The sequence below is a fragment of the Acipenser ruthenus genome, chromosome 7, assembly GCF_902713425.1.
Source record: "Acipenser ruthenus chromosome 7, fAciRut3.2 maternal haplotype, whole genome shotgun sequence".
Lineage (NCBI taxonomy): Eukaryota > Metazoa > Chordata > Actinopteri > Acipenseriformes > Acipenseridae > Acipenser > Acipenser ruthenus.
The window spans coordinates 52,465,836-52,490,715 of record NC_081195.1 but is presented as its reverse complement, the minus strand read 5'-3'; positions in this window follow the sequence as shown (position 1 = coordinate 52,490,715).

Below are 24,880 nucleotides of genomic sequence, written 5' to 3'. Positions count from 1 at the left end.
GCAATAACAAAAACAAATCCATAATACTTTATATACAGAGAAATGCATAATACATTATATACAGTAAAACACAATGCATAATACAATACAGTGAAAAATGCATAATACATGATGCAGTAACATAATACATGAAATAGTAGCAGCAACACAGCAGCTAATAGCAGATATCAGGCTTAAAAGAGCATGGAAAGCAAGAGCGAACAGGTGGGTCTTGAGAGTTGATTTAAAGCCAAAAAAGCATAGACATTATTAAAGCAACACAAAGCTAGCTTGCTCATGACATGAAAGCACAATGTTCTAGAATATTAATTCCATTGGAAAATGACTTCAGAAGAGAAAAGAAATCAAGCTTTGCATCCCCTGTTGTGTTTACTTGGGACCTCTCCTCTTCAGTGATTGGAAGCTGTTGCTTCCCATTAAGAGACAACTGGAATCTGAATATTGGATTTGGCATGCTGTTGAACTGCAATAAGATTGATAGACTGCAGGGACTGGAAACACTGTAACTCAGTTTTCTTTTGCACAGCATGTGTAGGTAGAACACAGTGGTGTTTGAATGTACTATTATAGAGAATGAGATGCTGAATATACACTCAGTGAAGCAAAAAACATTTCTGCTTCTTATAGCAGTTTCTTCAGCTTAATTGATAAAGTTACCTCAGTCATCTAGGTCTGCAATATATGAGCCTGAGCCTCCATTTTGTGTAAAGGTCAGTTTTATCAAATTACTATATATAAAATACAACAGACAATACTAAAAACAAAAAAACAAACAAAAAAAATATGCACATTTAAAAAATATCTCAAGTAATTTTTTATTACCAAAATAGTGTATGTTTTTAGTTCGCTTGTGTAAGTTACCTGTACAGTCGCAGAATGGAAGATGATAAGCATCAGTTTTCAGTGTGGATGTACTACTGAAATTAAAAGCAGCAGTTGCTCTGTGCTTAAAATTGTGTTAAATTCAAATTAGCCAAGTCCGTTTCCACTGCTAAATGTAGTGTTTAATCTTCAATTGTTAGGTAATAGTTTATTTTTTTATGTGATTGTGACGGGGTGCCCACCCCTTGTGTATATTTATTTATTTATGTATGATTATTATTTTCATTTGTATTATTATTTATGTATGATTATTATTTTCATTTGTATTATAGATGTTTGTATGAGGGCGGATGGGAACCGTCCGTCATTATTATTAATTATTTGAGACGGCCGTATACTGTGTAGTTGGGTGGATGGGGTTGAATCTCCATCTCTATAAATCTCGTGGGAATGTGGCTGGAGCCTTAATAAGGTAATTATTTGATTAATAGGTAATTAAGGCTCCAGCCACAGAATATAAAAGGACCCACTCCGGGCTCATTAAATGGAGAGTTCAGGAGAAAGAAGTAAATATAGAGAAAGAGAGAGCGTGAATACTACCACGACTACAAGGTTGAAAGGTACTCGTTTTAGTAACATTTAGTATCGTTTGTGTTTGTTTTGCTTTGGCCAATGTGCCCTTTTCTTTGGGTCGATTGCAGCGTACCAAAGTTAGTCCACTTGATGCATCTAACTAGTAGATTAAGCAGGTTTCGTCCACTTGCTTGGACTAAAGTTAGTACACTTGTTAATCCTGATTGCAGCGTACCAGAAGTTAATCATCACAGGTGGATCGTCTGCTAAATTGGACTAAACAAGATCCTGATTGCAGCATACCAAATCGGACAGGAGATGATCCTGTTCAGGTGGACTGTCTTAGTACTATGAAGTATAAGACTCACTTAGTATGCTTGCTCGTCCTACGTTTATACAGCACATTTTAAAACAAAGCTCCATTATTCTCTGAAATAACGTCTGAAAACTATTAAAATGAAAAGTGAAGGCGTTTGAAGCATTTTGTTCAGTAAGGTTTGCACATCGATGCCGAGTCGCATGAAGTGCTTCATGCTCAATGCAAGGTAGTGTAGACCCACGTAACCCAGTGTCTCAAGTGAAAGGCATCACTAAAATGTAACAGAATACAGAACTATATACAAAATTTTAAATTATTATATAAAATTGACAATTGCACATTACATTATATCATTACCTTATATTGTTGATACACAATATTAAGTAATTATACATTTTCTAGGTAGACTGAGAATGAAGCCTATAATTTAGATATGCGTCACCTTTTTCCTTTTTTCTCATTTATTATGGTTGAGGAACAAAATATTCTGAAAAGACTCTCTCCAAACACAGAACACGCATTTGTCATGTGTTTCTGGCAGTTCCCAGATCCATTCTCTAGCTACTGCATGTAGCATATTCACAATTGACCTTTGAGATGTCGGGAACTAACGAAGTACAAGAAGCTTGATAACATGTGAACTCAAGCTGTGTAGCAAAATTGCTATGTGCATTTGTCACAGATAGCTCCGTGGTGACATCAGGTCAGGAAGAAAATCCACAACACACAGGACTTTGAAAGTCAGTGATATGCGCTGCTTGCGTGTTTATTATAAATGAATGAACAAAATAAAAGTTTTTAACAAAACACAAACACTTTTATAAACAAAACGGCACAGTGGCCAAAACAAATAGACAGACAAACACGTAGCAATTGCTATTATTTCGCCTCTTGCTCTCACGTTCTCCACTCACCAAACACACAACCCTGAGTGAGTGAAACACTGCACCTTTTATGCAGCTGTACCGAGACGTGATTGCTAATCAATCATTCAATTGGAATCTTGGTACATCTGCACATGAACTAATTGTGCTCCCTGTGCTTCCATACTAATACCCACTTTAATCTGCACGTGGAGTGATTGTGCAATCCCCATGCCTAAATATAAATATACATTTTAACACTCGTGCTACATAGCCCCACATTATATCACGTGCACCAATACATATACACCAACATTAACAAGCCACATACAACATAAAACACAAAAATACGCACAGAGGCAGGACACCCTGCCACAGTATACTTTAGGCATTACATTTAAATATCTTTCAATGCATAAAACACCTAGTATACAGCTTATCTGGAGCACTGGCTATATGTAATACAAAAAACTATATATTCTTGACTTTACTGTCAAAAATCAGCTACTAGTATAATGGAGAAAAGCATTTGTGTCAAAATAACAGAGTTACAACAAGTTTTCAAGAATAGTTTATTGTCTCCAACACTGGAAAAGATTTGTTTTATCTTACAAAAAAAAGAAAAGAAAATTGCAATATAAGATCATAGGTTGGTCAGTCAGTTTGTTATATCAGTGTAATGAAGCAATATCCATATATAATACACTAGTTGTTCTGTGTAAGGAATCCAATATGATGACACCCCATGAGACAGATTCATGTACTGTTTTGTTTGTTCCATTTCCACTATTTGCAGAACCTCAGGCAAACAGTTAACATCATGGACAGCTTCCCTGAACACGGAAAAGCTGTCAAACTCTATGATACTTGATAACTTGAAAAATAAAACTATTCTGGGGAGGTTCTCAGACTAAGAGGAAAAAACTGCTTACGTTGTATAATAGACCTTTTTGCAATCAGTAACAAAAGCCTTTGGAAATCCAGTAAGATTGTCATAATCCATAAATTATAATACTCAATGTTTAAACAACACCCCGTTAATGTTAAAACAGACTATTATGTATTATTTTGATAAGCTAAGGAATTGTGTTATTACATACACTGAAGTATTGGGCTGTTAGTTACTGTTCCTGTGGTAATAATAAATCACATGCAAATGCATTTACATTTTACAAGTTGTGGACCACATCACTAGTTATGTGTACTAAGCCAAAGGGGAGGATGATACAGCCTTCAGTGTGAGGGCACTATCACTATTAGGATTTTTTTTATTTCATAACTTAAATTGACCTTATGGTCATAATGATTTGTCGGGTACCATTCCACTGAGAAAAAGTCCCAGTAAGTTTTATATAAAAAAAAAAACAAACAAAAAAACAGAACATAAATAAATAAGAGAGAAATTGCAGTATGCAGAAACTAAGCTGTTGTCCACATTTTGAGGTTCCGAAAGGGCTTGGGGGTGACCTCTGGTACCCCTTCCTAAAAAATATATATATACTGTATATAACACAAGCATGTATTGGTCCTCTTTGAGATGTGCGTTTAGGACCAATTCTCGGTTTACCTGGTATACAAGTATAAATCTGGTATAAATAGTAATTAGGTTATCCAAACTGTGTTTGGATGTGTTGAATTGTGAGGTTGATGCAAATTTTGTGTTAAGTATACGGCGCCAGGCCTACAGGATAGTATAAATTGGCAATCAATGTCTTAGAATGCCAGCCGTTCTAAGCGCCAGCCGTCTAAGGGCCACACGACCAAGGGCAGTCTGAACTGTGGCAGTCTAAGGGCCACATGACCAAGGGCAGTCTGAGCTGTGGCAGTCCAAGGAACACATGACCAAGGGCAGTCTGAGCTGTGGCAGTCCAAGGGCCACACGACCAAGGGCAGTCTGAGCTGTGGCAGTCCAAGGGCCACATGACCAAGGGCAGTCTGAGCTGTGGCAGTCCAAGGGCCACATGACCAAGGGCAGTCTGAGCTGTGGCAGTCCAAGGGCCACACAACCAAGGGCAGTCTGCGCTGTGGCAGTCTAAGGGCCACATGACCAAGGGCAGTCTGAGCTGTGGCAGTCTAAGGGCCACATGACCAAGGGCAGTCTGAGCTGTTGCAGTCCGAGCGAGGACAGGTAGAGTGAGGATCTTTTCCTTTTCCAAATCTCTCCCATTGGCTACTAGAGGCCTCATTCCAACTCTTAACATTAACTGTAAGGTGTTATTAAGGTGTTTTAATTAGGTGATTTACTGTTTGTGATTAGTACCAGGTGTGTGTGGTTAAATTGAATAGATTTGCAATTTGATTGGTTTCCACACGCTTTTTGTAGTGATCCCATTGAAGTGCATTGGAACTATTGTATTGCTTAAGTAGTTTAGCAGCTGTTAACCAGTTCCCTTGCAAAGTGAGGGTGCGAGGATCCCTCTGCCTCTCCCCCCCTCCCACTCTCCCCTGGTGCCCTCTGGAACTGTCACTCTTCTGCTAACAAAGCTGATTTCATCTCTGCCTTTGCCTCCCACCTCTCTCTTGATTTCCTTGCTCTCACTGAAACCTGACTCTCTCTTGATAACACTGTAACTCCTGCTGCCCTGTCCTCTCTCCACATCCTGTCCCATACTCCGCGTCTCACTGGACGGGGAGATGTAAAGGGCAGACAAGTGTGTACATGTGTTGTGTTTTTATACAATATTGAAAACCAACTGATATCAATAAACAATGGTGCTCATTGTTTATTGATTCAGATATATCGCGGTCCTGGAGTTGGCTCCCCATTTCCCCATTTTTACTGTTTGTTTTATTTCATACTGCACAAACAACAATATACAGAACAATTAAAAACAAGGCATTCTTATTGTACTGTTATCATATACACACGTATTGCACAATAACACAAAGCAAAGTATTGTCTGCCCTTTACATCAGTGTGACCTTGCAAAAAATAATTTCAGAAAACAATGGAATAGTTCACAAAGGAAGATTAAATAGCAACACATTAACTTTGTCATAGGCTTGTTTGACAAATGATGTTAAAGATTAATCAGCATTTTGTATGTCATGGTTAGAGTAAAGTACATAAACCTGTTGTCGATTTTGAGTTCAAATGTCAGATCACATGACATTACTTTGTCCAGGACTGGAGCATGACCCCCCACCATGAGATGTTGTCTGTCTGACTGTCTGTCTGTCTGTCTGTCTGTCTGTCTGTCTGTCTGTCTATATATAAACAACAATGTATATAGCATTTCATTACAAAGTAAAAAAAATAGTTCTGCAGTGGACAAATCATAGTCTATTGACAATTTGGCTACAACATCTATAGTAATAGGTCATTCTAATGAAGGATATGTTTCCAATGGTAAAAAAAAAATTTATTCCACAACTTTTAGAGGCACAAATGGTGTCAAAATATATGTTTCTTTGTAGATCATCATCATCATTTATCATTTATATAAGTAAGAACAAAATCCTCTCTTCATACTCAAGAATTCCATTTCATAAAACCAATTAGAGTAAATACAATGTAAATTGTTCTAGTTAAGATAAGTACTGAAATTCATTCGGAAAATGTTTGGCTATGTCTTTAGTGCCATCAGATAAATTGGGTTAAAATCAATGAAGATGCATTAGAATTCAGAGATTAACATAAAAGCTAGAATTAGTACGCGACGACAGTATATGTATGAAAGGAACGGAACAGAAAAAAATATGCCTTTTTAACATCTGCAGAAAGAAGTAAAGGATTACTGAATACTAATACACTCACTGACTGATGGTTTAAATAGATTTCTCAGATAGGCAATTGAGTTTGTTCTTTAAAACCAGCTGTATTAATGTTCTATGGATTCAGGAAAAAAGGTCACAGTTCTTCTAATACACTGGAATTTAATTCTAGCAGTACCCTTATGTTCTTAAGACTTAATGCTTGCCTACCTGCCAGTTACAGCTAGTTCCTCTCTGAAATAAAGTATTCATTTAATATGGTAGCACATGTAAAGTGTTTCACATTGAAACATACATTTTCCTATGTAGGAGCACCCTGCTGTTTTCCCAGTTCAATAGACCACTATTTTATCTATAAAACAGTGGCATAGCCATGTGTGAGCCTGGGTAGGCCACGGCCCACCCAGTTTGCACACAGGTCCATCCAAATCTGCGCCTATGTGAATGCCAAGTTTAAGTACATTTATATATATATAAACCTCAACTGTGCACCCTGAAGGTGGGTCTTTAAGTTTAGGTCAAATAGGCTATTTTTTTAAATGCTGCAGGCTTTAGCCAATCAAATCTGTTGAAAGTCTGTTGAAAAGTCCCAGACGTTTATTTTAATGTCAACGTGGCGAAATAAATATGCACACACTTTTAAGAGTTTAGTTTAGTAGAAAGGTTCGAGTGAACAGGATTAAGACAGCTGGCTGAATGCTGACAAACAGCTTAAAATTGCTGTCCTTTGAAGAGATATGTGCGATTTTCTGGAGTGTCTTGACTATATAACTACAAGCCCCGATGCTTTATCCTGTGTAAGGTGGAGCGGAGACAAGAGGATACTAACTTGGCAATGGTAAGTACCTGACTGACTTTCATTGTATTTAGTAATTGCTTAAAATGTAATACTGTGTTCTTGCTGGTTTGGCGACGCTGCCTGTTTGACTTTTTAAAGTGCATTTAAAGTGCATTCACTACTTAAAACATTGTAAATGTTTTACATGGGAGATATAGTGGTTGGGAGTGTTCTGTCTATAGACAGTTTTCCGTCTTAAAAATATTTAGGGAACTGAAAAATGAGTGTGTGTTTGGAATGTGTTCTGTAGCAATGGCGGGCATTGGCGAATCGACAGCTGACTTTGTAAGCAAAAAATAAAAGTTGCTTTCAGCTTCTTGCAATTTACCTTGAAAAAATAGGCATTTTACTTTCCTTACAGTATTTCACACTGTGAATTCATACTTTTATCAGCGCCATGCATTTGGTTACTATGGCAACGCGGTCAAACAAATACCGACTTCATGCTTGGTGTTCGAGTCATACTACAATGACCTAGCGAGTCAGTGTATGATGTTACAGTGTATTAATAATTTGAAGGTATCTGTGGTTTTAAAACTTCATCATTATTTCTACGTAGTATTAGAAATGTAAAGAAATACAAAAACTTGGGTTTTGTCTTTAAGGTTTGCCGTGTATAAGGTTTATTTTAAAGCCAGCAAAATATAGCTAAGAGATTACAATACAGCGATGAAAAAAAGCAATACAGCTTTTTTGTTTGGGGATTTTTTTTGTTTGTTTGCACTTTTTTTCTCAAATGAAACGGTTTTTGCAATTATTGTGCAAAGTGTGTTTGTTTCTGTAGGTTTTATGCATATGTGTTTTGTATTTGTAGTGTAATACGTGCAACTACTGTTATAAACTGCAAAAAATGTTTGCCTTGCTTCACTCAGCACCATACATTTTCAGTCTTGGCTACTTTTCTCTGCTCAAACCCCAGGGAGATATTTGATGTATTCGGAGTTTTAATTGATTTTCTTCATAAATCCCTATTGTACTGGGCATATTTTTAAAACAATGGCAGCTCAATGGAATGTAATCTAAAGTCTTTTATTTTTTATTTTTTAATTTAGGTGGCAAGTGATTGAATAATTACACTTTTTTCATGTTATTGTATTATGAGTTTGTGAGTTGCACATCTGTGATAAATAGTTATTTTTTGTCAGTTTTATCTGATAGCCCTTATAGATGGAAATTAACATAATGCAATTCATGTGAACAGTCCTAGAAGCAGGGAAAAGGCTGCTGCTTTGATTTGCATATTGTTAACTGTTCCAGGTAACTGAAGTCTCTACAAGTAATGCGACGGAAAAAGAAGGATTGATCAGAGGTATTCATCCATTGAAGGGAGTGGATTGACTATCGAAGAAATGACAACTGATTGGCACATATCCATTCGCAAGTATTTGAGAGAGAAAAAGAAAGACATCAAACATTCCCTGGATGTATGGCATGTTGCCAAAGGCAAGTACTTTGTAACATTGTCAGTGGTGTCAAGTATATTGTTATTCATTTAAATGACTTCTGATACCAGTAATCAGACTGAAAATCAATTGTCTAAAAAAATAATAATAATAATAATAATAAATAATAATAATAATAATAATAATAATAATAATAATAATAAATAGTTAAATGGTATACTCAGTAGAGTTGTGCCAACAAGCACTCTTCAAACTATACACAGCAGAATGACAGAATGCTTTTCTATACATATTTATATTAGGTCTGGGAAAGAAGATTGATAAACTTGGGAAGCAGAAAGGTTGTGAAAAAGTGTCTCTCTGGAAAAAGTCAATCACCAGCCATTTGTATTGGGTGGCCAGCTCTACCCCAGACTCAAATCCAGATGTGATCAAGCCAAATAGATCTCTATCACAAACCATTTGTCACAGCCATGAAAACCAGTGGTTCCCCAAATGCATCCATGGCCAACTGACTGGTAGAGGAAGGAAGTGGTGGTTGAAACTAAGGAAGAAATCACAGTACATTATTATCTGACACAACCATACCGCAAGGTTTAGACTGTGTATTTAATCAGCTTACAGGGCCCTATTCCAACTTAATAAAGTAGGAGCTGTAAAGTATACAGGTTGCACAACTGATTAAAGATACCCTGGTGATAATTGTTCTTTGTTCATTATCTGTTAGATCAAAACTGTATTGATGACTGATGTGCTGCTAATATGTTCTTAAGTAATGTAAATGCAGCCTTTACTTCAGAAGAGGGGCTGCAAAAGTCTTTATTAATGACCTATATGCTTCTAATAAGCTCTTAATTAATGAAATTGAAACTTTCACTTCAGAATAGGGGCTGCAAAACCCTTTATTATTGACCTATATGCTTCTAATAAGCTCTTAATGAAAACTAAACCTTCACTTCAGAATAGGGGCTGCAAAACTCTTTACTAGTGACCTACATCCTCCTAATAAGCCCTTTATTGGAAACAAAGTCCAACTCTGGGATAGAGTGCTATCCATGCATGGTCCACTTTGTTTTGCTGCTTTATTACCAAGGTATTAATCATATACAAGCAGCTAGTAGGACCTGATATGGCCAAGAACAGTCTTCACTTCAGTATAAGGCATGCAAATCCTTTATTAATGTCCAGTAACCTGTTAGTAAGGCATGTTTGAGAATAAGCATAATAACTACCTAACAAACCCTTATTAGGAGGCTACACATGATGTATTATGTGCTAATTAGTCACAAATAAGTACTGCCTAATATGTAGTGCTTTAAATAGTGTTACCTTATTTCTTTATTTTTAAAAGATCAGGAAGACTTGATGAAGCAACAACACTGTAAATTCAGCACACATTTATTTTGGAGATGCTGATGTTTTTGTGTGGGTGTAAAATAAATTCCTAAACAACACAGGTGCAATTTCCATTTGGATTTTGCTTGATGATTACTATATTACAGTTTACAATGACATGCCAACCTTTTGTTTTTTGTTGAAGCGCATGCAGTTTAAACACTTGTTGTATTTAAAAGTGCTTAGAGGTGCACTAAACTAGCGACTGCAAGTCTGAATGACTGAACAGCAAAAGCTTTGATGAATGCCAATAGGATGAAAAAAAGCAAAAATGTGAAAATCTCATGACAATCTCAGTGTTTTATGGATACTAAATATCACTTTCAGTTTATTTGTTTTGAATAGGTAAACAGTAGTGCATTCATTTTCTGAAACATTAGACATACTAACAAGTGTCAATGAAAACTAACAAGCCACCGTATATCCTCTTTTTTGTGTACTATCACAGCGGAATGGGAGGTTTTTCAGTTACTGTTCATATATGTTTTAACATATACAGTATGTGCCGCATCACCAAGCCTGCAAATCACTATTTGTAAATCAATATTTTTATTTGATTCCCCTCTGGAATATCCCTCTGAGAAAATAAAAACACCACAAAAGTGATTTGTTGCAAATTTCAAATCAAAGACATCTAAATATTGTTTTAGCTCTACATAGCTGCTCTGGTGTTAACTTTCACATTATCTATAAAAACTATTAAATAAATAACCTCTCAAATCGTACAGTGATAAATGGCTTCGGAAACATTCCATAAGCACTCTGCTGAAATTTAATCAGTCCCTTTAATGCACACATACATAAAGGATGATCTATTGGCCTGTAATGTTTCATTCCAGCAGTGCAAATTTACTTGAAACTGCAAACGAATGGAAAAGCACTGGCCTGTTATTAGTTTTCATTTTAGACAGTGTTTCCAACATAGAACTTCTTAACAGCCATCAGGGTAATTGCTTTTGTGTGGGTTGGTGGCATTTGTAATCATTGTTGACCCTATATTAAATTTCGGCAAAATGGACCCCATAAAAGTTGAGGGAATCACAATATTATTTACACAAAATGGGATAACGTAATATAGTTATATAGTATGTTATTTTATTCTGTATTAATTACAGATTGATGAACGTAAAATTACATGAAAGTCTCATGAGAAAAGTGTGACTTTCAGTCCCTTGTCTGACTTAGGATAAAGACATCTAAATCAAATTAGTGTAAAAATAGGCATACATCATTTACTCATAGCATCACGTCATCTTTAATCCTAAATGTTTTATTTTGACCTAACTGTAAAAACACTTCACCTTTCTCCCCTGCCCTTCAATCTGCCATGTACATTTGGAATCTTCATGTTACTATATTTTATGAACTACGAATAACCATTGGGTTCTCTGTGGTGAACTTTGATTCTTAGCTGCTGGTTATTTATTCAGTCAGGACAATATTGCTTTAAATATTAGGCAGAGGAGCATCGTATACTCCTCCCCTCTGGAAAAGGCTCAGAGTGAGGTGGTGGTTAGGGAGTGAGGTGGTGGTGGTTAGGGAGTGAGGTGGCAATTCAAAAGCACAGCAGGACTGCTTTTGCGAAGTAGGTTTATATACCTAATATGTTGATGGAAAGTTGCCGTATAAGACGTCTATAAGACGAGTTCAACCAGGTGAACAAAAAATATTAGGCAGAGGAGCATTGTATACTCTCCCTGAAGAAAAGAGAGCCTGAGAGATTCGCGGAGACTCCTATTTGCTCAAAATTGGTGTGCTGTGTTCATCCCAGTAAACAAAAACCAGTTGTCAAAGACTAAAAATATATGTAAATACATATATAATTATGGCCACCTACACTACCTCACACATTTTGTTGAATGCGCAAAAATATCAACCCCCCCCAAAAAAAAACCTCCCCTCAAAAAAAATGTATATCACATAAAGTGAGATCTAATTTTTTTGTGACAGAGCACCAACCAAGTTTTTTGATGACATGCTCAGAAATGTTCACTGAGCAGCTCCAATCCTGAAGGAATGGCACAAATAGTTTGACGAAGATAGGCTGCTTTTTTGGAGATCTTGGAATCTTGCAGAAAACCATAATCTGGAGACTGGCAGGTTTTACGCAGTTAGAAACAGCAGGTCCGGAGGTGAGGATCGGGGCCTGGAGGCTAGATACCTTAGCAAAGAAATGTGTGGACAGAAAACAGAATTAGCGTGAGCAATGTGAACAGTTTCTCCTTCCTTAATTTATCAGATTTACTTTGTTTAAGAAAGATAGAAAACAGCCCTTGAACTGCAGCAGGACTTCAATAGGTAGGTAGAGGGAGCAGAAAAGGGCAAATACTATTAGCACAATATTTTACGTGCTTTAAATGTACAGAATACATGACCTGAGATTGAAGTTTAAGGTCTATATAAACTGCAGCAGGACACCTCGATAAGTAGCTGAGATTAAAGTTTAAGGTCCATATGAACTGCAGCAGGACGCATCGATAAGTAGCTGAGATTGAATAAGGTCCATATGAACTGCAGCAGGACACCTCGATAAGTAAATAAATAAATAATAAATAAATGTGTTTATTTAGCAGACACCTTTATCCAAGGCGACTTACAGAGACTAGGGTGTGTGAACTATGCATCAGCTGCAGAGTCACTTACAATTACGTCTCACCCGAAAGACGGAGCACAAGGAGGTTAAGTGACTTGCTCAGGGTCACACAATGTGTCAGTGGCTGAGGTGGGATTTGAACCGGGGACCTCCTGGTTACAAGCCCTTTTCTTTAGCTGAGATTGAAGTTTAAGTTCTATATGAACTGCAGCAGGACGCATCGATAGATAGATAGAAGCAGAAAGGACAATTAATACAATTAGTACGAGATTTTACTTGCTTTAAAATGTACGGAATACATGACCTGAGATTGAAGTTTAAGGTCTCTGATGTGGGGGTCCAATGCTGGATCAAGGAACTGGTTTTGTGGTGATTTTGCCATGCCAGAGAACCCACAGTAGCAGAGACGAATGTCGTTCCTAGAAAGACATCCTTGAATATGTACCTCGACTATATAACTTGAATATATACCTTGAATACTTGAAAACTAATGTGATGGGTATAATTTAACATCAGAACTGTTGCAATGTATTTAAAGAAAAAAAAAAAGATGTTGCCATTTGAAAATGTGCTTTAGAGCAAACCTGGCTTCAGCAGCTGCTTAATAACCTTTTATATGTATGCAATGGAGGAGAAAAGTAATTTAAAAAAAAGTGACCCCTGTGACACAGCTTATAAGAAAAATAGTTTTATATAAACATACTTGTTCTTAGAAAGACACTAATATAAACTAATACTGTATATTGCAATCTAGTTTAATATCTTGATATCTTGGCATGTAGCAGACAAGTCTTTGATATTCAACAATTTAAATGTCAACATATTTCTTGCGGCTCTTTTGACCAGTATCTAGCAGAGGCTAATGCACTCTTTTGATATCCCACAACCCTGCTGTTGCCCCTGCAAGAAAGTTGATTAGGACCTGCAGCAAACAAGGTTCAGAACTTTAATATGTTTTACTGCTTTTAATTTGGCTTTCAACATTAACCTCACGTCTAGTACTGTGATATAAACATTTCTGGGCTCCTCCAACTTTATCATTTGGTAGCAGACAAAATTAATATTAGTAGTGTGCGTTTAATTCCAGGAATTTGAGTTTTAAATCAGACCAGATTATAAATAATCTTGGACTACATAAAGTAATTTAGGTAACATTAGGTAGTCCAAGATGATAACAAGGGTCTGTAAAACCAGCCCCCAATCAGGTTACTATGCACAAGCATTTACCCTATTGCTGATTTTATTGTGCAAAACCATTGAAAACATACAAAAATCAATCAAAACCTAGATTAATCTCACTCCTGTGCCTGTCATGGTTGTCTGGTTAAATTGATGTGTTTTTAAAAACATTGGCTAAATGCTGCAAAGCTCTTTATCGGAATTGCCCAACAGAAACTTTTCTGTTGAGCGAGTTGAGACTTTTAAATAATGTCAGTAGCGCTTCAGTGAACATTAGGTTACTTACCGTAACCCTGGTTCCCTGAAAGAGAAGACGACCTCCAACATTAAGTATGGGATATTCCCTGCCCTAGAGGTAGGTAATACTGAGCTCTCTATATCAGAGCTGCCGAAGGCCCCTTCCTGTGATGACGCACTCAGTCCCGCCTACCGAGGGTACAAAACCGTCACTCACCGGAAGATCTCCCTCTTTTTCCGCCGAACCCGTGAGGGCGACCGGAGCGACCTCGTGGTTGGTGGTCATCTCCTCTTTCAGGGAACCAGGGTTACAGTAAGTAACCTAACGTTCCCTTTCAAGTCGAAGACGACCACCAACATTAAGTATGGGATAATGTATACCAGAGCCGTCGTGAGGGAGAAGGAACGGCAGCATATGAGGGACACACAAGCGCTGTCTAACCCAGAGGTTAGTGGTGTGAACTTACACCCTCAAGGACCCTTGTGTCCACAGACGGCACAGCAGGTTCTACCACATTAAGAATCTGGTGAAAGTATGTGGCGTAGCCCAGCTAACCGCAGTACAAATCTCAGACATTGAAGCGCCCTTAAAAACGGCCCACGATGTAGCCAACCCTCTAGTCGAATGCGCAGCTACTCTACCAGGTGGGGGTAACCCAGCACCATCATATTCAGTCGACACCGTGTCTGCAATCCAGTGTGACAGACGCTGCTTAGAGGGGCTGTCCTAGGGTCCATGTTCCGTGACAGACAAAGAGCTGGTCAGATTGACGCAGCGCTCTTGTCCTAAGCACGTAACATCTCAATGCCCACGCTGGGCAGAGAAAATTAAATCTCTCATCCTTTGTTGAAGCAACGGAGGTGGATGAAAAGACTCCAGTTCCACAGACTGGTTAATGTGGAAAGCTGTAATCACCTTGGGGAGGAAAGCGGGGTTGGTGCTTCCATCCTCCCACACGCGCATGCAGGAGCTGTGCACAGACAGCACCTGCAGCTCACTGATCCGCTTTACGGAGGTGATAACTAAGAGGAAGGCTGTCTTCATAGACAGATACTTCAGCTCAATGGAGTTTAAGGGCTCTAATACAATATTAAGGCTCCATTCGGGGAGAGCAGTCCTCCTAGGAGGACGTAATCACTGTGCACCTTTAAGGAAATGGGTAGCCAAAAATACGCACCCGGAGACATAGAATCTACGGGGGCATGGCAAGCAGAGATAGCCGCTGAATACACCTGCAAGGTGGAAGATGACCTTCCAGCACCAAGCAGTTCCTGCAGAAACTGCAATATGACTGGCCTAGGGCAAGTGATGGGGTCATGGTTTCTAGCCAGACACCAAGCTTGAAAATACCTCCACTTATAGGTATACAAAATACCTAGTGGAGTCCACCCTAGCGCTCTGCATGGTACCCACAACTGCGTCCAATAGCCCTAGGGCTAGCCAGCAGTCCCTTACAGGGGCCAGACCCATAGCTGGAACCTGCGTGGCTCCGGGTGCCAAAGAGAGCCTTCTGCCTGACTGAGGAGATCCAACGAAGTGTAATCTCCCAGGGCTGGCTATACAACAGCTGGCACAGGGTCGAAAACCACATTCTCCTGGCCACCTGGAGAACTGACGCTTTCTCTAACCCGACTTTTCCTAGAAAAGCCGGGAGCAGCGGTATAGGCAGGAAAGCGTAAAAAAACCGCTTTGGACCACTCGTGGGCTGCTCTCAGTTCCCACGCATTATGTCCAGCGATCCGACCAGGGTCCGCGAACTCCTCCACCTGCCCAGACCGGCCCCCCAACAGAGTTGGGTACGTCTGTCATCACCAATTGACAATTGTGTATCACTCCTATGCTTGCGCCTTCGCTCAGAAGAGAGGCTTGCTTCCACCAGTGTAGGGCTTCCCAGCCTAGGCGAGACACGGTCAGCTGACGGTGTCTGTCGCGCTTGGGGTGCAGCCTAAGGCACTGAGCCACACTTGGATCGGGCGCTTGTGGAGCAACCCTAGTTGGGTGGGTGATGAAGTCGAGGCCATCAGACCCAATAGTTTTTAATACAACACCAATTATACTGTGAACCCTTGTTGAACATGGCCAGACTGTTACAATGGCAGCCACTCTGTCATCCAACAGGCAGGCTTGCACTGTGTGGGCCACTGCTCCTTCCTGCGACTGGGCAGATCAACCAGTCATTCAGCTAATTCATCACCCTGATCCATGCACTTTGAAACGTGCGGGGGCTAAGGAGAGGTTGAACCACAGAACAGAAAACTCAGGACACTCCCCTGTAAGGCGAAGCGGAGATACTTCCTGTGCACTAGACGAATAGCAACGTGGAATCCGCGTTCTTTCAGTCCAGTGTGATAAACCATTCGCCTGGCCAGACAGCCTGCCGAGTATGGCAGATGCCAGCGCGTAACATCCGGGACAACCACCGATGCAGGCGGGGTCAGCTCCAGGGCTGGCGCTATTGGCTGAGCTAGGGCCACAGCAAGGGCTTGAGCCTGTTGCCTGGCCAGGCCCAGCGCCACGTACAGCTCAGCCGTGTACTGAAGCACTCAGGCACCAAGGGTGCAGACGCACCGAGGACACTGAGTGAGATAGAATACAGTACTGGTGCACCGAAGCATGCAGGTGTTATTCACATGCTGTGGTGCTAAGCACTGAGGCATGGAGCATCTAAACACCAAGTGCGCCGACTGGGGGCACCCAGCCTTAACCGCGTGAAGTCAACACAACCTGGGGTATCGCATAGCATACACCGGGGTGGATACCCAGAGTCGAGTGGCTGCGGTAGGCAACCAGGAGAGCAGTACAGGGGAGCGCATGGTGCTGCACCATGGTGCAGAGCGCGCGATAACCTGGTTCTGGACCGCGTGCAGTCACACAACGTGGATAATAATAATAACGTGGCAGCGCATAGCGTATGCCAGGGTGGAGCACAGGCTCAAGGAGCTGCAACCTGTTATTTCTTTTTAACTGCAAAGGCAGTAACAGGAACATACAGGCTTATACCCAGCCATTCAGCTATGAGAGAAACACATTCACCATGCCAGGCGGGTGACCAAGCGCGTCGAGTAGGCAGGCTGAAACAAGCCGGTGGATTCAACTCAACCGTGGGCCACAGCAGAGCTGGGTTCCCGTGGAAGAATCAGCTTATTATTTATTTCTAACTGCCGGGCAGTAAGAAACAAATGCGCACACACACCACAGAAGCTGTGTGGGTAAAAATATCAGTCACCACGGCAACGAGGTTAACTGATTTTGTTTTGTTTTTCCAGCCCACCGAGTATGCGGGCTGAAGCAAGCCTGCGTATGTAACTCAACAGCGGGGCGCAGCAGCGCTGCCGTTTGATATCATACTACATTTTATTTATTTATTTATTTATTTATTTTTCTAAACTGCAAGGCAGTAAAGAAAAAACACATAACACACACAACAGCAAGGTTAGGCAGCGGTCAAGTTCGGCCGGCGGCTCCGCTCGGACAGGGATACGACAGTACCTAGCCCAGAGGAAGGGAGCGCGGCAGGGTCACTCGACAGCGGGGATATGGCCAGGCCTGGCCCCGAGGAGGATACTTGTGTAACTCTCTTTAGGAAAAGACAACTCACTCGTGGGTGGCTGCGCGGACAGCCGCTCACATACGACAGACAGTAAAAAGATAGCGGCCCACCAAGGGGGGCCGTTGAAAGACAGAAAGATGAAAGACTCAGTCTTTTTCAAGAGTCGTTGATTCCAGGAAAGCGGCAAGCCAGCTTTCAGCACGAATGCTAGGAACTAAACTCAGAGGTCTTACCTTACCGTCTTGAGAAGGAAAAAGAGGGAGATCTTCCTGTGAGTGACGGTTTAGTACCCTCGGTAGGCGGGACCGAGTGTGTCATCACAGGAAGGGGCCTTCGGCTGCTCTGGTATAGAGAGCTCAGTATTACCTACCTCTAGGGCAGGGAATATCCCATACTTAATGTTGGTGGTCGTCTTCGACTTGAAAGGGAACTTAAATTTATTCAATATGCTTAAATGTGTTTATATTTCTCAATTAAATAAAACGAATATGCACAATGTTTTTTTAGCCATTGGGAATTATTAGTGAGGCCATGCCTCACTTGCCTCTGCTGACGAGCCGCCTCATATATTCCCACCACGTGTAAAAACAAAAAATCTGCTGTGTATTTCCCCATTATTCAGCATCAAACAGATTCCTAGCCTCCCTGCTAATGATCACTGATATGGTGGAATGTACATTCTACCCTTTAAAGGTCAGACAGCAAAAAAATGTTTTCACTGGTTCACTGTGTTCTTAATGTGATTCTCATTCATATTATATTCTTGATCTTCTGCTATAAAATTGGCAGCCAGTTGTCATTAGGTCTCAACACCAACCCCCCAGGAATAAGGCTTCACAAGATATTAAGGCAGTTGTTAATTTTTTTAAATACAGTTAAGCAATTATAATTGTATGATCTGTATCTATTGACTCACACTATTACTTCTATAGGTACTTCCTGCATGTTTCCACCATTAATTATGCATGGCCATGTGATAGTAATGCTATTAGTAGCTTCCCTTTTTCTTTCCATAGTTACTTAATGTAATGTACACAGAGGAGCTGACTACTTGTTCTGACTAGTTACAAGATAATCCCTAAAAGTGCCCATTAAAATAAATATGAATCCAATTTTTATAAATATTTTATTTCAATCAGATTTTATTTCCTGTACACTTCAAAATAAGGTACATGATGTCTCATTCACATCTCCACACACAACGACCGTGAAACATTCTCCACACTGTTCCCCATCATCATTATCTAACAGGGGTGTCAAACTCAGTTCCTGGAGGGCCACAGGGTCTTCTGGCTTTTGTTCCACCCGAGCTCTCAATTACTTAAGTGGTCTAATTATGTGATTAACTGGACACATTTAACACTTCTCTCCAGACCTCAAAATGTTTTATAGGTAGTGTGCCTTGAATCAAGTGCATTTTTTAAACCATCAACTGTAAAAGACCTTGAAAAAATATTAAACGGCCAATTGAACAAATAATTAGATCAATTACGTTAATTGAGAGCTTAAGTTGGAATGAAAACCAGAAGACCCTGCAGCCCTCGGAGATTGGAGTTTGACACCCCTGGTCTACAATAATCCGTCAGCAATGATGTACAGTTACAACATGACAATGTACAATTATTCAAAATTACTAAACATGTGTTAATCTCCTATTTGACTTCTATTTTATTTCAACTTTTTATCTTTTCTGAGAATGGAGCTGTGAACATTCAATTCTGAAAATCAGCCATTTAAATAGTAAGTAGCAGGTTTCCAAAAAATATAGCGTTATACGTCCCCACGTGTTGCTACAACTATGTAAATTATGTACCTGTAATTTTTCTTTTTATTGTTAACATCCTGACAACTTTTTACAGTTTTTACTCTTTTCAAAATGGCCGCTCTAGTGCACTGATAGTACACAACTAAATTGGCCTTCAGCGCTAATCATATTTATTTATTTATTGCATTTATATAGTGCTTTTTATACACATGTATGGCAAAGCACTGTACAGTACATAGCAGAAAAAAGAACAAACCACAATACATTTGTATAGCATGTCAAACGTACAACTGCCACAATCACAAACAAAACATATTTAAATAACAGTATACACATAATACAAAAGCAGCAATTTTAAAGTTACATTAAAACCCACTAAGATAAGAAAGCCATTTTATAAAAGTGTGTTAGCCTGACAAATGAAGGCAGATCATTCCATAATTTAGGAGCTCTACAAGAAAAAGCCCTACGTCCCGTGTTGCTTTTGTTGACCCTAGGAATAACCAGCAGCCCTGCATCCTGTGATCTCAGAGTGCGGTTTGGAAGATACAGCGTAAGTAACTCCTGCAAATAACTATATGCATACTGTATTTGTCATAAACATCTTATGGCTCATTATATGATGCTACTGTGAAGTGTTTGCACGGCATATTAAAGCTCAAGCTTTTATAGTTTTTGCATTACTGTTGCTATGATCAACATGTCCCATGGGTCTCTGTTTGCTTTCAGCTACTTACATAAAAGTAATTAGAAATCAGTAAGTGAACCAAAGATTAAGTCATCCTGCATTTTCATTCCACACGTCATGACCTAAAGCAACCTATGCAAAGTTTTCAAATAAAATGTTCGGATTCACAAGTTGAATTTAGTTCTAGAAAAAGAACCATGGTTTGAAATAATTTCAGGGAAATGATTCTCATGTTACTTGACTGAATGAGTTTTCATTTGATCTATGGCAATGTATTAGGGTCTACGTAAAATACTGTATGTTAATTACATTGCTAAATCCTTGACTCCATAATAACCAACTCTCTAAAAATGACCTTTTCCTTCTACAGCTTTTCACATATCAAACAGTTTAACCAATCTTTCAATCTTTCATCAAATTCAGCATGATCTGTTAACATTGGTTCCAGTTCCGAAGGACTGCAGGTCTACTGAAATAATAACATATTCCATGTCCTGGTATTTAGAAAACAAGGTAACAATATCATATATTACTGCAACATGGAACCTGTTCAAGAAGATATACTTAGTTTAGTTTGATTTGGTACACAGCTCAAATACAGGTTTAACTCAGCAAGTGGAATAAAACAGATTTCTTAAGCAGACAAAACCCCAAACTAATTGGAAACCCAGTGATCTGTGCCACCGTATCTAATTTTTAGCTGTCCCATAGTATGGAGATACAAACTGAGTAAAAATGTGTACATTTTAAAAACTAAATCAACTTGTTCATACTGTACATAAATCCCATATATTACGGGCAGCAGTGTGGAGTAGTGGTTAGGGCTCTGGACTCTTGACCGGAGGGTCGTGGGTTCAGTCACAGGTGGAGGATGCTGCTACTGTACCCTTGAGCAAGGTACTTTACCTAGATTGCTCCAGTAAAAACCCAACTGTATAAATGGGTAATTGTACGTAAAAATAATGTGATATCTTGTAACAATTGTAAGTCGCCCTGGATAAGGGCGTCTGCTAAGAAATAAATAATAATAATATATGAATATCTCACCACGTAGGCCAGTGTTACTTAATACAATTCCTCAATTAAATAAGGACATAGTTGAAACATAGGCCACAAATGGTTACATTCCGGTGTAGCAGATTACACATTATTCTCAGAGCTATTTTAAGGCCACCAGGGTACCAGGATGTGATGACTGAAACAGGAAATGACACAAAGTGAATCCAAACAACAAGATTACAAAGATGGCTGATATTTATACAAACCCATACCAACTTGCTCTTTAAAGTTTGAAAAAAGATTCTGAGGTAGGGGTTAGACTAGCGACTCCATGGCTGCTAAGTAATTATTCTAAGGACCACAATTTGATTTATTTATTTTTACAGTAAACTCGTATTTTAGATGTCAGATTCTACAAATTTGTATGGCATTTAATCAACTATCACAGTGCAGTGGAAGGACTTGCCATACACTATATGTCTGTTCAATATAACATTTTTTGCTCTGTGATTTCTTCAATGGGTGCTATGCCTATTTCCATCATTCCTTCATAATTTATTTTTATAGCCTACTGAATACAATTTCATCTCAGCCTATCTGTATTGAGGTTTTCAGTTCACTGATCAATCCTGTACTACATCAGCTCAGTCTAGCAGGAGCCCCAGGACGTTTTGCATATCTAAATTAATGTCAGATATCAACGATTGGACTGTAATGTAATAAATGTTTTCCACACTCGTGGTGTGTTCATTTAAGCAAGTGAGAGAAAAAATAAAAACGGTAATATTTCTATTCTCTCGTTTTCCTTGTAACTACAAACAGAAATAATAGATGACTTACTTGAGGCAGGGTAATTTGAATGTAGGCTGTTTAACCCTAAACATCTGTAGCACCCACTAATTTAAGACTAAATGCAAGATTTTTCCACCAGATAATTGGGGCGACAAAATGATCTGTTAGCTCGGAATCTAGGTCATGATGACTAGTTTGTCTATATTTGATTGGTTGGGAAATTAACACTGTATTTACAAAACCGCTTGCCCATATTTTACAAAACTTATCATCGACAAATAAAGTAGCTCACAGTGACCTACTTTTTCATAGTATTGACTATTGACACCTTATGACCTGAGACAATGAAGGCTATGGCACTGCTCGCCAGAAACTCATGGTTTAGATGAATCAACGCAAGGCTATTTCTAACGATATACCATTCAATATGCTCTAGATGTAAGCTTACAATGTGACCTACTTTATCATGATACTGACACATGTAATGTGTTATTTATATTCCTGGCAGGGGATTTGTATACCATTATAACAGTAGCTGTACCCTATTATATACTTTACACATGAATTTATGATACTGTTAGTTTCTTCTGGGAGGTCTGTAAACCACCCATGGAAGCTCATCAGGTCTTCACAAGACCCCTAGCATCCTCTAAATTGCACAGAGACAGGGAGGATAGAGATGTTGGGAGGCTGTGTGGTCCAGTGGTTAAAGAAAAGGGCTTGTAACCAGGAGGTCCCCGGTTCAAATCCCACCTCAGCCACTGACTCCTTGTGTGACCCTGAGCAAGTCACTTAACCTCGTTGTGCTCCGTCTTTCAGATGATATGTAATTGTAAGTGACTCTGCGGCTGATGCATAGTTCACACACCCTAGTCTCTGTAAGTTGCCTTGGATAAAGGTGTCTGCTAAATAAACAAATAATAATAAATAATAATAAAAGATGTTCTGGTGAAATAGAAAGTGTGAGCGAAAGTACAAACAGAGTGGTTAAGAAACTGAGAATTGAAGAGTCAATGAAAGAACCAAAAGTCTAACATGAGAGAAGTGAAACAGAAACATTGCCAAAAACACTGTAAAAAACAAAACTAATATGCCGCAAGACAAGGAAACGAGAAGTCAAAGAACAAATTATGATCTAATATATAAGTAACATTTCAGAAATGTTAAATCCTGTTTGAACTTGAAACATAATGATGAAGCAGTGTGTTTTTGAAGTTATGTAAGAAATATTTTTCCACATCTAATGTACTGTGCTGTTGGGCCAGATGACAAATTGACAGTTTTTTTCTCTTTGTGCTAACTACAACTAGGGGAGCAGATTAAATCTAAATTCTGTGTGCCACCATTGCTTTCTACACATTCTGAAATAAAAGTTTTATGAACGTTCTTCTGTTGAGTGACTTAGTTTTGCAGCTTGTAGGCTTTTCATGAAAAATATTTCGGATTTATTAATTTTGTTCCAATGTTGGGACGTTCCAAATAGGCTATATTTTTAGCCAGTGTTTGATTGACGTGTTCTATTTTTCAATCCAGTTTTGTGTTCTGTTTTAATTCTCGAGACAACCCATTGTCATTGTAGAATTTTAAACCAATCGTGCCCTTTATACAGCAACAATAAAGGGTAGTATACATCTGTATACAAAATAATAAATATAATCCGTCAATTAATACAGTAAATGATATACGTCAGAAAAAAAAGTTTTATTCTGTTTTGTTGTTGCCATCCTCCTAATGCAGGTGTTTGTGCGGTCCCCCCCCCCAGTCCACCCTTCAGTCCCCTCCAAATATAAAATATCCCTGCATTATGTCTCCCCCCCATTTTGTGGCATCTTAGCCCTAGGTTTTTTTAAAAAAAGCATTTATAATTTAAAGGTTCTTGAGCACAGCACAAAAGCCCTCAGTGTTTTCAAATATGATGTCCCTCTTGGGGAGGAATCTGTTTCTTTGTACTGTGCAGTTGAAGGGAGAATAGTGTGGGAGAGAAGTACAGGAAAAAAAGAATAATGAAATATCATGGTCTAGTTTACAGGATAGGTTGTATTCGGATTCCTCTTTTATATTACATAGTAACAAAGGTACCGCCCGGGTTGATGATCTATGACTGGAGGAATTACACACAAAACTTTCTTTAAAAACAGTACTTCAAGTTTGTGACTACCTCCCCTTCCATAGGTTTTCATGTAATTCCCTAAGTACATTTCGCTATAAGTTTTAAACAAATTGTTCACTAGGTCCCTGGTTCAAATCCCACCTCAGCCACTGACTCATTGTGTGGCCCTGAGCAAGTCACTTAACCTCCTTGTGCTCCATCTTTCGGGTGAGACATAGTTGTAAATGACTCTAGATTCTGTAAGTCGCCTTGGATAAAGGTGTCTGCTAAATAAACAAATAATAATAATACATAAATGTTAATTAACTCATTTATTTGAGTCAACCTTGTCAGTGGGTTAAAACTTTACTTCAAAATACAGTCTACCCCACTTAAGTGTATATTGTTTAAGTGTACACTATATCCCTTCTAAGTGTATTCAATTACAAAATTCTAAAACCATTATTAATGCTGCATCATTACATTTAACCCGTTTATGTGTAATATTGTAAGTCTATATTCCAGTTTTACTGTACAGTGGTGATCATTTTGATACAGTTAATTGAGTATGTGCATTGTGAACAGATGAACGTGAATGTTTTCAATACATTCCTGCACTAAAATGGTTGCAAAAAAGGAAACTGAAACACTTTTCATTAAGAGACCGTAAAAGGACTATGATAGCATTTGTTAGATAATGATTTCTGTTAAATACGGTTTTCAGAATGAATGTGGTTTGTCAGGAACATGCATAAAGCATTTAAGTAACAATTATTGAATTAATTAATTTTTGAAAGTAAAAAGGAGTATTTTGTGAATCTACATCTAAATAAAATACATTATAAACTGATGGTTCTGTGTTTTCTTATTCATGTAAAATAATTAATTGTTGGACTGGATTATTAAGTGAAGCCTCAAAGAAACAGTAGATACTTAGGACTGTAGAATAACGCATTATGTTACCGGTACAGTAATATTTTATAAAAAAGAATTGGGATTGCAGATCACCAACCCCTTTAAGCGCATACTCTGCTAAAGTGTATAAATATCTGTGAAAAAT